The 13,734-nt window shown below is 39.6% G+C and overlaps 1 protein-coding gene across 4 annotated transcripts in view; it reads left to right on the top strand.

Annotated features, from left to right (window-relative positions):
• The window catches only part of FIBIN (fin bud initiation factor homolog), a 40,288-nt gene that overhangs the window by 21,928 nt on the left and 4,626 nt on the right, over nucleotides 1-13,734 (top strand). For 3 of the 4 annotated variants that reach the window (XM_064426070.1, XM_064426071.1, XM_064426072.1), the window contains 2 exons: nucleotides 67-187; nucleotides 13,547-13,623. The gene's annotated coding sequence lies outside the window, so the exon portion shown is untranslated. Of the gene's footprint in view, nucleotides 1-66; nucleotides 188-1,804; nucleotides 1,891-13,546; nucleotides 13,624-13,734 lie in introns of those variants that run through there. The other variant, XM_064426073.1, reaches the window with a different exon arrangement.

Consider the following 13,734-nt stretch of genomic DNA (forward strand, 5'->3'; position numbering starts at 1 on the left):
TATCCTCTGGCTCTCTGTGGCAAAATCACTAATGAAAATGTTAAATTATGTTGGTTCCAAGAACAGCTCTGAAAGAAGTTACTTTATTACAGTAGAAGAACCTGGTGTTCCACTTTAGCAACACTTAAATACTCCTGGAAGGAGAGACGTATCTTGGATTATATAATGCTTGCTGATTACTTTAGAGGTAAGACTTTTCCCCTAAAATCATTAATAAGTATTTTATTAAAATAATAAATTATAAAATCACAATGTGGGGGGTTTGAGCAGAATTACTCTTTTGGAATCATAAAGCAAGATTGACATCAGTCATTAACATTATTTGTAGTGGAAATCTGCCATCCTTTTAAGTTAGTTTAGATCTTGCATTTTTCCAGTTCTGTTTAGTGCATGCAAGGGCTTTGTCATGATCATTAAAAATTCACTCCTTTCACTCCATAATTTCATTGGGTTTGAATTTCAGGATTTTGTTCAGTTGAAATGTCTAACATAGCTTAAAATATAAGCAGGAGGAATTAATGAGAATTTCGTCTGCTTTCTGGACAATGAAAGTGTGTTCTTTCTCCCCTTTTCATACTGAACAAAAATGCACAGTAAAAGGAAACAGTTTTAACATGTCTTTCTTCACACAGTTTTAAGTTAGTAGTCACCTAACTTATTAGGTGTTGCATAAATAGATTTTGCAAAAACTGAACTGCATCATCTTCCAAGAGAGGGGGAGCGGATGATGTATATCAGTGATGTGTATTTTGTCTTTATAGACAATTAATAAATCACAAGAAAATTAGGGGTTCTTTGGTTTATATCAGAAAATCATCAATGTACTTTAAAGTATTAAAGACATATGTCACTCTAGCTAAGTAAGTCAATAAAGACCTACGTCAAAACTGATTATGCCTACCTTTGAAGAAAACAGTAATATGTGAGCTACATATTTTGGCTGTTTCTAAAGGATGAACTCTTCTCAGCAATCTTTTTTGTTCCAATTCACTGTTTAAATCTTGGCTATTATTTTGTTTTCTGGGAAGTTAGTATAGCGTTTGCATGAGCTGTGTCATGTAAATTCAAAAAAATCTTGTCATGTGAAAGAGGATATTTTCTCAAACCCTTTGTATTTGATTAGTCTGTCAGTGCTTTGGGTCAGCTGAGACCCTTGTGCACAACCCAGTCTGTTAGAGTCCAGTTTTGGGGGCCCTTCATTAAAAATTCTGGTGGGTTGGAGGGCAGTTCAGGGTCACATGGAGACAGAAGGACCTTCTCCCAAGTCTCCACCCGTTTAACTGGTTTGTGGTGCCTCAGGGAAGATTTAGGGTAAGAGAGACCCCTCCCAGGTCTCTGCAGTCAAGTATGTTATCTACTGCTGGCAACTGGGAGCCCCCTTGAAGGACTCAGACATAACAATTTATGGAACACTCTTTATTAATATAACAGAAAACTGTTAAGGTTTGAAGATTGAAGGTGATAGTATCTGGCTGAAAAAAAAATCTATTGAAAGCAATATACAAACAAGCTCTAATCACTAAAAAACTTAGCCTGAGCTAAGTGATCTGTACACAGACTGCAGTTCTTACCCCACAGATGTCCTCATGGTGGAGAAGATATGTTCTGCCTGTCGGCTGATGCTAGAAGCATCAATTGAGTCTTCCCTATCTTCTCCAAATTTTAAACCTACTTTTATACTAATTTTTGTATTTAGTGGAGCTTGAGTTACCAGTCGCATATCATGTTCCATGCAGGGTGGTCATGCCTTGGAGATGGGTAACATCTGTATTGCATCTAAGGTAACCTTTGGGAATGGGGATGGGTGTCTGTGATCTCACCATGGCTGCTGCTTCAATGGCAAGAAATCTTTTTCCTCCCTTGTTTGACAGGTTCTACATGGCTAATCAGGTACCAGGTATCACCTAGTTATCCGCTTTTGCAAGAATTTTGGCAGAGACCTTGATGTTTCCACTTCACCCTCCATTTAGGCCCCCTCAGCATGTACTGTGTGTGGGAAGTTGGGCATGCTGACCACATTCCATCCCGGGAGTAGCAGCAGCAATTTCTCCCTGGAATTTTAAATATTGTTATAGTTATGTCTGTAACTTTCCACCCTGCTCCATCCTCCATTTTCATCCCTCCTCAGCAATGCTGACTGCAATTTTTGTAACTTTATTTTCCTTGAATTGTACCCCTGGTCTGTGCATTGCTTTGATGGCAACTAATAGCTGTTACAGTATAACGTGTTTGGGATTGACAAATAGTCATTACTGGCAGCAAAAGATATCTTTGTAATCCACAACTTCTTTGTATTACATTTTCTCTAACCTGTTAGATGTTAGGAGGAAATTTTTTACTGTGAGGATGGTGAGCCACCAGAACAAGTTACCCAGAGAAGCTGTGGCTGCCACATCCCTGGAAGTGTTCAAGGCCAGGTTGGACAGGGCTCTGGTCTAGTGGGAGGTGTCGTGCCCATGGCAGGGCAGTTGGAACTAGATGATCTTTGTGGTCCCTTCCAAACCAAACCATTCTATGGTTCTAAGATTTGTAGTGTTCCAAAATGTTATTAGAACATCATTAATCAAAGAATGAAATACAGTGTAGCAGTCTTATTGTAGAGACGTAAAAATACTTGATAGTTGAGTGAATTGATCTGGCTGCTGTACTCATTAGTTTAAGGCGGTTTTTTACATGTTTTAAGATAAAGGACTCTTTTCTTTTAGCTTCCACTGGTTGCATTAAGAAACTTAACAAAGGAAAAATGGCCCAATCAGAAATTGGAAATATCAGAAATTCATAAGCAGGATGTTCCAGGTATTTTATGGAATATCACAGTAGACGTAACTAGGGATAAGAATGTTCCATTAATTCTGGAAACTGAGTAAAAACCAGTTTACCTTTGAAGGGTGATCTATTAGTAAATTTAGACAGTTTCTTACTATGATTAAGGATTTAATAAAATATTATTTCCTGTGAAATTCTTCATAAAGCATTTTGAGGTGTCATTCTTTGACAGCTTATCCAGCAAAAGCAGGCATGCAGTCAGGTAATGGAAAGGATTACACACATCAGCCACCACAGCAGCCAAGGATTATCCTCAGAGATGCAAAATTCCCTTCTGAAGGTTCCTGAGAAGCCAGGTTTCAAGCCTTCAGGAAATTATATTTTCCTCAAAGTCTACCTTGAGTTAAATCAAACTAAATTCAATGCTTTTTTGGGCAAAGTGGCTCTTCCAGACGCTTGGTGGAGTACTCATTCTTAAACCTGCTGCTAATGAGTAATGCATGTTTGTAGTGTCTGGACCTCACCTGGGAGTAACTGCCTTAGCATTGGGAAACTGATCTTCTGGTGAGCCACAAATCCCTGTCTTGGGTTCAGTGCAAACATATTGAAGATGAGACACTCCAATGAAGCATTTCAGGTCCAATTATTTTTCTATATTTCTGTCTGATTCTGTTCCAGTGTTACATTTGTGTTTGAATCTAGTATAGCACAATATTATTCTTTATTTGAATTCCAGTTACATCATAGAATGGCTTGTGTTGGAAAGAACATTTACAGGTTAGAGCGTATGAAAATTAGACTCACAAGCTGAGAGCAAAATGAATCATTTTATTGCAGAGTTAAGACAGTACTTACACACTTAGTGTGAGAATCTTTGTTCAGTTCTTTGCACACAACTGGCTGCAGGCCTGTAATAAATCCACTGGCCTGGCAGTTTGTTAGTTTCCTCAAGGTTTGTAGGCTTCGAAGAAACAGGATGCCTTTCCTGCTCTCAGATAGTGTGTAATCTACTTTCTCTTGTGCTCCCCAGGAATTTTCTGCTGTGCCAGGCTTTGCTGTTTCCTTTCGCCTCCCCCTTTTCTTTTTAAAGGAGTCATAGTTAAGGCTGAGGTAACCATTACGTGTTTTTGCGTGCTTTTAAGAGCTCTGATTATGTTAAAAAGGACAAGACAGAAGATTAAAAAGGATATTATTGCTAGACAACTCAGTCCAATGAAAACCCAAACTCGTAAATTCATCCCAGAAAACCAATATTTTGGATTTAGCCAAGAGAAATCATTTTTTAGATCTGTCAAAACCTTTTGTTCTTGCAGAGTTTGTAAAGCTCTGAGTTGATCTTTTAATTGAGTGTGAAGTGACTGTATATTCTGTTGTAAGGCTTTATCAAAGCCCCTTGGAGGTGGTTTTTAACTGTCTCCCAGTTGTGTTCTGTGTCATTCCATGGAAGGGGAGTGATGCATAAGGAATTATGGAAATGTTCCTAATCACAGTGCAGGGATAGATGAGTTTTTTGGGCCTCAACTCTTTTGCCTACTCATGTAAGAGCACTTTCCAAGGCATCTAATCTGACCATTATTTCTTTATCAATGTTTTCTTATCTTTGTAACTGTTTTGTGATATTAGTTAAAGTTTACTCCATGGTATGAGCAGTTTCAATAGAATGACAGTGATAGCCACAGAGGCTGTGGTTAATATTATTGCAGCAGAAACAGTAGCAAAGATTAACCAACCCAGAAATTTCCAAACTCATCTGGATTTCCTCTTGGACTAGTTGAGCCAATTGTGAGAGACCATCCTGTCCTTCCCAGGACCGAGTCAGACTTATAGGTACCCAAATTTCAAATCTTCTTTTAAATGGAAGAAGGATAGAATAGTTACACATATCTCCATAGGTGATACATTAGTTGAAAACAAAAGAATCAACAGATAAAAACCCCAAACCATTTATATATTCTATCAAGAAATCATTAGCTAAAGCAAAAACATACTGGTGTGCAGTACAAGTCACTAGTAATTGTTGCTCTTGCAGTGTTGAAGTAGCAATTGTCATATTCTTATCTAATTTTACTTGGTGTCTCCTGTTGCCAAAAGCAGGTAAACACATTTTCCGCAGCTGTTTGTGCACAAAGGACTGATTATTACCTCAATGATATTGAATTAATGATCTGGCCATCCCACCATCACGGCAAACAATACTGCAGTTTGCCTTTTGGGACAGGGGAATGGTTGTATTGGTCCCACTTTCTTTAAAGATACCACGTGGCCCCCAATCAGTTACCCTCCTGTACTGTAAGAACTGCTGTTGTGGCCACTGTCCTACACATGATGTCCATTCCAAATGCCTTACATTGGAGATGGGTGTAAAATGACATTTGGGGAAATGAGGTGGAAGGCATCCACAGGTTAGCTGGAAGCAGACAGAATGTCTGGCAATGTAGTAGCAGTCAATTTTCTTGCATTGTCTGAGTGTGCATATATTAAATGCAATTGCACAGAAAAGTTAGCACAAGGTAAAGGCAAAGAGGCATTTGATTCCATGTTAAGCAGACAGGCAGTAAATCAGTAGCAAAAGTAGTGTTAATACTGTACGTATCTACAATATCCTGAGCTAGGGGAGGAAGCCAAGTTCCTCCTGCCCATTCTGTTCCATTGGTGCTGATGGGAGGCTCTGGATCCCACCGGGTCAGAGGCTGGAACAGTGGAGGTTGAATGATGTGGGCCCAGCAGATTCTCCCTTCTGCCATTTGATGGCAGCGCAGCGGTAGAAAGACAAAGAGGTTCGTTGTTGTCCTTATGTGGGTTTGGTGTATCTCGCTGGAAGCCAGTCCTGTAGGTAAAGACACATAGCCTCTTCCCCAAGCTCACAGTGGAACTGGACCTTTGCACTGATCACTGTGACATCCTTGTATGTAACTTCTGGGTGAACTCCTTCTCCATCAGTGGTCTGACCCAGAAGCCTTTTATGTGCAGTTAAGTCATGTCTACTGGAGAGATTAAAAAAATTTAAAACATTTGGTTGCTTTGTCAGGCTGCTCTTGAGGAAGTGTGCCTATTGGATTCCCCCTCTTTTGTTTTTGTAGCATGTTTCTTCATGTCAAGTTTGTCCTTTTGACTATTGCTTGCCCTGTTGGGGAATGGGCAATATCTGTGACATGTTTGCTACCCCAAATGTGGAAGATTTCTTGTGTTTTATGAGATGTATATGCGGGTCCATTGTCTGTTTTTATGTGTTGAAGGACACCCATCGTGCTGAAGGCATGGAGCCAATGTCAGGTGGCATCTCTTGATTTTTCACCCTTGTGTGCTGTTGCTACTGTGAATCCTGAAAAGGTGTCAATAGAAACATGGCAATATTTAAAAGTCCCAAAGCTCAATATGTGTGCATCTATTTGTCAAATGTCATTAGGTTTCAACCCTTGTGGGTTTGTACCTAATGTTTCTGGCAAAGAAAGAGTCTGCTGACATTGTGTGCAACTATTCAGTACATCCCGTTCTTCTGGCAAGGTTAAATCAAATTGGTCTGCTAGTGCTTGGGCATTGTGATGGTAAAAATCCTGAGAAAGTTTTGCCTGCCCTAACTTTTGTGGTATAGTGACCATCATTTACATAAAAGTAATGCTCTGAAAAAGATCAGTTGCTTTCTGCAAATGCTGAGGACTGTTTAGACATGGAATTAATGTGGTCTTGCACTTACGGAAATTTGGCCTTTCTGCCTGGGATGGTTTTGGCTAAGGGTGTGTTCTTGCTGCCTTTTGTTTTTAAGAAACAAATGGGTTGTTATTTATTGCTGAGTGAAATGGCAAGCACTATTAATATCGTAGTGCTGACAAAGAAAGCCTTTTCCCAGTTTGCTGTTCTTTTTTTCTCATTCTTTGGAAATTCCTGTTCTCTTTCCATAAACAGATACAAACAGACTAAACATTTCCTGCAAAATATGGCGGTGAGCACAAAGTAGCACTAGCAGGGTTATCTTGCTGATAAAAAGACGTAACTTTTTGGTATGTTTGCACTGTCAAAGCACAAAATTTCACTGAGATGGGAAGTTTTGTGTCAGGGTGTCTCTCTGGAGCCAATTTTGATTTGTGCTGTATAAAGATGAAAGGTATTCAGGAGCAAACTGCTGAAGTAGAAGGTTTTTTTGGACCCCCATCTTCCCAGCAATACCACATAATGCCACTTTTTTTCTGCTGCGACTTGCAGCTACAAACCTCTTTTGTGAATATGAGTCGCTGTGATGCTGACCTGCACTGCCCTGCCCAGAGAGCCAAAGCCCTGTAGGAGATGGGCGTGCTCTTTGGTGGCCTGAATAAGATCAAGGAATCTGCACGCACCAAAATTGCTAGAATTTGTCAAGCCTAAGAAAAAAATAAGAGCTTGGGGATTTATATATTTGAAGGCTCTCTGAGCCTTGTGATATTCAGCAGACTCAGACTATCCTCAGCATTTAAAACACTGCATACCAAATCTTGGGGCAAAACTGAGTTTATGTCCCTGAAACAGTTGACCTTAGAAGCAGAAATGCTCTGCAATCCCTGGCTAGTGGAAACTGCAACCACTAAGAGACAGCCTGGGAAAACTGAACATGAGCATTCCTCAGTGCTTTTAGAAGAATATGACCTCAACCTGATACTTTTTGTTCATTTGGTTTGTGCTGAATGTTTATGGAAGCTCTGTCCTTTGTAGCTGATGATTTAAACACAGGATTATGTTGCCTAGAGGTTTTTTACCCCCTGATATGAAAAGTTTGGCAAGTAGTCCAGTCTTTACCTCTTCTGTTTATCCCTGCTTCCTAGCCCAGCAGCACTGGCACAGTGAAACTGCCAGCATCTACTAGAGCTGATCAAATATAGGTATGATAATAACTGAAAAAAAAAAAAAGGAAAGGAAATACTAGTTTTACCACAATCTTGTATGTCTATAGTGAATTTTATTATGCAGCTAGAGCACTACAGCTTTATTTTCTGGTGTTGTGACCCGCTTGATGGGGGCATGGTGTTCATTATAAATTCTTGTCAGGTTGAACAAACACACCAGTCCATGTGTCAGGGAATCTTCTGCTTTACTGTAGAATTGTTTTAACTCTGGCAACTAGCCCACTACTTAGTCTTAAAAGCCTTGGCTCACAAGCCCTTGATTTTTACAACACATTTCAACAAGATCCCAACTCCTGCTTGGAATACTTCTGTATAGAATCATGGGTATAATATGATAGCCACACTTCTCAAGACAAAGCAAGACAGGAGAGAAATAAATGCAGAAGAGAGAGAAAGAGGAGAAAGAAGATCACTAGGTCTTAGATCCTGTGTTGGTCCTGCTGCAAGAGTGGTCCAGATCTGGGGTAGTGAGACAAAGAGAAAGGGAGAAAAAAACCAGAGGGGGACTGATCTACTTCCTTTTTATAGTTAACCTGCTGTGTGCTTCTCCTGTAAACTGGATTTTTTATGCCATTTGGTCCACACCAGCCATATCAAGCCCTCCAGAAACTGAGTTGGCATTGGGAGAGTTGATGCAGATGCAATGAGAATGAGTCTGAAGGCAGAAAAAAAGCTGGATCAGCGAAGTGCTGCCCCTACTCTGGGAGGGATCTCTTATCCAATAGCAACTTTCCAGTCACAACTGTCAGAATGTTTGAGGAAAAATGTTCTTACGTGCTTATGCCTGATCCTCCACATCTGGTCACATGAGCCTGAAGCTGTGGTACAGTAATTCAAAACATTGATTGGATGTAAGAAATGTAAGAGAGAATTATTTGAGGAAATACAGTAGTTTAAACTAAATTTTAAACAAGAATAGAGTAAGTAGTAGTTTCCTGAAAAAAAACCCAAAGCAAGCAAACAAAACAAAAGAATCAAACCCAAGTGTACTGGAAAAAAATCCAACAAAGTCCCTTCCACACATTGTGCCGCTGATGCTATGTGAAGTGAGTTTTGCTGATCACACAGCAAGTTTGAATTGGGTACCCGAATTGCCCAGGGATCTTGGAATTCATCACAAACTGGCCTGAAGGTGAGAATTTCGGACTGTTGTCATCAGAGGAAGAAGAAAAGGTGACGTGCTGGGGAGGCCCCACCACGTAATCAGCTACCAGAGTACAAATAGTGATGCACTCTCTTCACTGGTGGTTCCTGACATACTGTAGGAATACATAAGAAATAGAAAACTTCTATATGGAGACCTGCATGGTGAGTGACAGAAGCTTTTGAGGGACAAGGTGGATCGAGTCAGGTTGCAGATCTGAAAGCTGTACAGCTGGTTTTGGATATTGCTGAGCAAAAGAAATGGCCAGCACTTTACCTCTGTGCTGACCCATGGAAGGTAGAAAATGCTCTATGGTGTTGTCTCCTTCAGGAAACAGTCATCCACAAACTTCTCCAGTGTGAGTCCATGCCACAGACAACAGTTCTTCACAAACTGCTGCAGTGTGGGTCACTATTCCATGCAGGGAGGCTGGGCTAAATGACCTTTAAAGGTCCCCTCCAACCCAAATTGTGGTGGGATAGCACATGTTTCAGCCATTTAACCCACAGAAGTTTACTCCAGGCTACTCCTGTGGAGAGGATGGGCTGTCCTGTCCTGCCTTCCAGATACTACTTCTTTTTGAATATACCCTCTTAATTTTAATTTCAAACAGTTGTCACAGTATTTGCTTTGGTTTTGCTGAACCTTCTTAGAGCTCTGAATAGGGAATTGTTTAAATGCCTCCAAAGCTGCTTACTGTGAAACAGAAGCATTCTGTTACTAGAGGGAGTCTGCTTTTCTGTGTGCTTCTGTGGGTTTAGGAGATCCTTTTGCATATTGACGCTCAGGCATCATCTATCTAATCTTGTGGGAAACCCTTCCAAATTTGTCAAGGTACTCCAGTACTGATGCCTCAGACTTTTCAGCACCCAGAAAAGACTGGGGTTCCACTGCCTAGGGAGAGCTTGCACAGCTGGCACAAACTCTGGGAGCATAAACCACAGTGGGATTAAAGAATCTGAACAAACTGATATGTGAGACCAAACATGATGTTCAGAGGCTGTGAGTGACACCCAGTGGGGCTTTTTCATCCAAGGCAACCAAGCTGGAGGAGCTGTAATATTTCCTAAGCCTAAACTAGCCCCCAAGCTTTAAAGCCAACCATAGGTCTCTGCTTCTTGACCATCAATGTGGAAGCAGGCAGGTCACATTCCTGCAGCTTTGAGAAGCACCCCATACACCATGGTTCACAGTCAGGGCAAACAATCATGCTGGGGTTCCAGGTCGAGCTGCAGAGGCAAATTTCACCAGTATCCATTGAAGGATCTGCAAAGCCACAAGGAAATAACCTTGAATGCTAATTCCTAAGCCATGCCATTCCAAATAAAAGTCATAAATTTTAGTAGGAGGTATAAATTCCATATTGGCATTCTGCTCCAGCCTCAAGCATGGGAGAATAACGCACTGTTCAGGCTGCTGAATGAGTGCTCTGTGTGCCCGGAGTCATTAAAAACCTGTGGAATAGTCAACCATGGCTGCACAAAAATAAATACACAGCTGACTGTAAGTAATTCCTTCACCTGCTTTTTCAAGTAGAATTTTATAAAAATGTTTGTTAAAGGGAATGTTGTATTTTTTTAATTTTTTTTTTTAACACAGAGATTTTGGTATATTTGAATTGAAACCATATGTCTGGGTTTATGCTGCTCACATACAAAGTCTGACTAGTTTTAAGTTTAATACACTGTTAAAAACAATGAAATAAAAATCTGAGTGACTGTGTTAGGATACCAAAAGGACATTTTTCAACTCCTAAAAAATAGATCTGTGAATACAAGTGAATTTTACTATAGAAGCATGGGGTGGGGGTTATTCTTTTTATCCTACAATTGGAAAGATATGGCTGAGAGGAGATTAAACTAATTAAATCATATGATTTTTTTTACATCTTCCATCTCATCTTACTTTTATTTGCAGAGAGGATACTATTACATATATTTCAGTTTTTACCTCAGGCAGGAAGGCTAATCCTCTGTGGAGGCATGTTTAATAAAACTCCATGCATTTGGTTAGCCTAAACAGGTAGGCTCCCCCTTTAAATTCACAAGCAAAGACTTCAAAAGATTAGTGAGGAGAGGAAATTTGATGAATAACTAGTATAAACGTGTCAGGATCTAGCTTTTATTCAGGAATTCATGTCTGATCTTAATATATAAGATTACTTATAAATCAGAAAATGCCATCCTTACAAAGATGGTAAGAATGGAAATTCTTTAGTGTGTTTAAATTGTTGGGGAATTGACCTGAAGAACAGACCTGGTGAAATCCAGCTTTCAGAAAATTTATGTTCTCAAGACCCTGCCTCAAATGACTATATTAGATCACAGGTCTACAAAACCTGAGAAACTGGTATAAATGGATTAATCCCACTGGAGATGACATCAGCATTTCCTCACCAGACTCTCCTAGATTTCTTCCAAGGCTTTTATTTAAATTCTTTGCTACCCCTGCCTGAGAAGGACATGGCAGATTGTATGCTTTCTCTACGTTGTGAGACAGAGAGAGAAGGAAAAAGAAACTTTGGGGGTTTTAAAATCTTATTTTACTCCTAACAGGTTAGATGGAAGGGGAAAACATTTTTTATGAATAATTATGAACTATATTTCTGTAACAACTGCAAAGTATGTGTTTCCATATTCCGCCTTTTCATGCTTACAGAGAACATTAAAAATAACATAGAAAGGATTGAAAATCAAATCAACATGTTAAAAGCATGATATGCTGTCTCTGTAACAAACCACATTTACAGTAATTGGAAAATTTCTCCAAATTTCTCCATGTGCTGGCCAGCAATGATGTTTTTTGAGTGTTTTCATTTCCAATGAGGAAGTGTTATTATTTCCACTTCAGGAACCTTGCCGAAGAGATGCTAGCAATATCCCTTTTGGGGTTCAGGATTTTTCATCAACAGGCTGACACTGCACTACTAAAATACCAGTACATATTTATCCTGCTTCAGCTCTCTTTTAACCTTTTCCGTTCTTGGAAGCATCCAGATGCATCACATCACTTTATAAAAGCAAACTGAGCATAGCCTCAGTTTTCTGCTTTAACAAATGATATTTCCATAAAGTAAACCAGCACCCACTACAGAGATGGGCTGTGGTAAAATATTTTTCCATATTTTTTTGCCAAGGCCAAGGTCATTTTGGTGTTGGCTAAAACTGAAGTAGGTTCAATATTACTTTCAAACTCTTCTGAGACAAACAGCCTGACAGACCTTTTCCATTAGTTTTATTCTTATTCAGCCTTATACCAAATCTTTCTATAGCTACTTGTGCTTTTTAAATTTGGTTTTCTGTAATGCTTATCCAAGAGAGGCCAGTGCTAATGGACTTGGCTTCTGTGCCCAGATACAGATGTGGTTTCAGCCTGAAGTTGGTGAAGGAGAAAAGGGTTATCATAATCAGTTAGCTTAAATAAGCTAACATTAAAGTTGTTTTCTCTACAAATTTGTTTTTGAGAAATCTGTTGGTCAGCTGTTCCACTTCTGAATTAAATATGCCTTTTTGAGAAATTCAAAATTTCAGTGAAACCCCAGACATTCTTCTGATCCTGGAATACTCAGTATGGTTTGTGCTTCAGCATACTGATTCTGAATTTCTGCTGTATTGCAAAGTTATACTGAATGAATACTAAATGCTTCATTTCCCAAACCTTTTTTTCACTTTACAGAATTTCTGGTATGTTCTTACGGCAATGTTCCTACAAAAACTCCTGGCATTACTCCTTCACAGACTATTTCATGCCCCCTCCCCCCCCCCCCCCCCTTAATGCCCTTTGAGCATTTAGCACTGTGCCCTACAACTAGAAATTACATAGACATACTTTTTAGTCTCATTTTAAAACAAGGTTTCTTTATGTAAAGGCATAGTACAGTTCATAGCAGGAAGACAGAAGCCAGTAGTCAGAAAACATTTATACTCTGAAGCCTGTGGGGCCTTTAGGACCATATAACATATTTCTGTTCTCCGAATAAATGGCCATTTACCTCTGAAATGTTCTGATGTTGCAAAGTTTACCATGATCTACAACAGAAATAGCAACTACATGTGAGCCAAAAACCAAAGATGAAGCATAGCTTGCAGAAGAAAATGTGTACAACTGAAATCGCCCGAAATCCATGCTGAGCTGTGCATTTGCCATCAGTTTATAGGCAGTTTCTGGGCTGGAGGCTGATTTTGGTGCTGCATAAGCAGGCTATGCAGAGTAAATCCTACAGTTCTTTATGTTACTTTAAACTTTGTTTTAATTGTTGTTCATTTTAGCTACTGTTCAAAAACAGTGGCTTTACCACAACAGCGTATATAATGCCAAGTATTTGTAAGACAAGAGTACCAGTGTGTTGCTTTACTTTTTGCTTCCCATACTTTTTCCTCATTTATACAGAAGGAACTTTTAAATGCTTGAGCAGGCATGGAGGATAAGATACTGAAGTGAACCAGTCTTTTCGCAATGCCAGGATTTAAATGAGGGCCTTCATGGGAGCATGCCACAAGGGAGATGTTTCTTGGATGCATCCCAAAAGCTCCCCAGATATCTGATGTCATGCAGCAATCCCTATGGACTCCCAGCAGAAAATGCAATGTTCAGCAGAAAAGCAGCTCACTCACTTCCCTGGTTTTCTGCACCCAGGTTGCTGGTATTCTTGATAAATTCCCTTCTGTCTTCCTTCCGTTTTATTGCCCTCTGAACTTCCAGCTATTGCCAGAAATTACTTTACAAAGTTCTACACTGACTGATTTTTATGTTGTTCTTTCAGCCTTTGCTGTGGTGTGCCTGCTGCTGTTAACTGTGATGAAGATTTCAGACCCTTCACTCAAGTCTTTGTAGAGAAAGGTAATTGCTACTTTCAGTGCATGTCTTTCAGAAAAAAACCGAAAACAAACTGATTTTCATTTGTATGCACATAGTTTCATGGACAATTTAAGGGTATTCATATTAGATTTT

Source organism: Passer domesticus, chromosome 6 (assembly GCF_036417665.1).
Source record: "Passer domesticus isolate bPasDom1 chromosome 6, bPasDom1.hap1, whole genome shotgun sequence".
Taxonomy (NCBI): Eukaryota; Metazoa; Chordata; class Aves; order Passeriformes; family Passeridae; genus Passer; species Passer domesticus.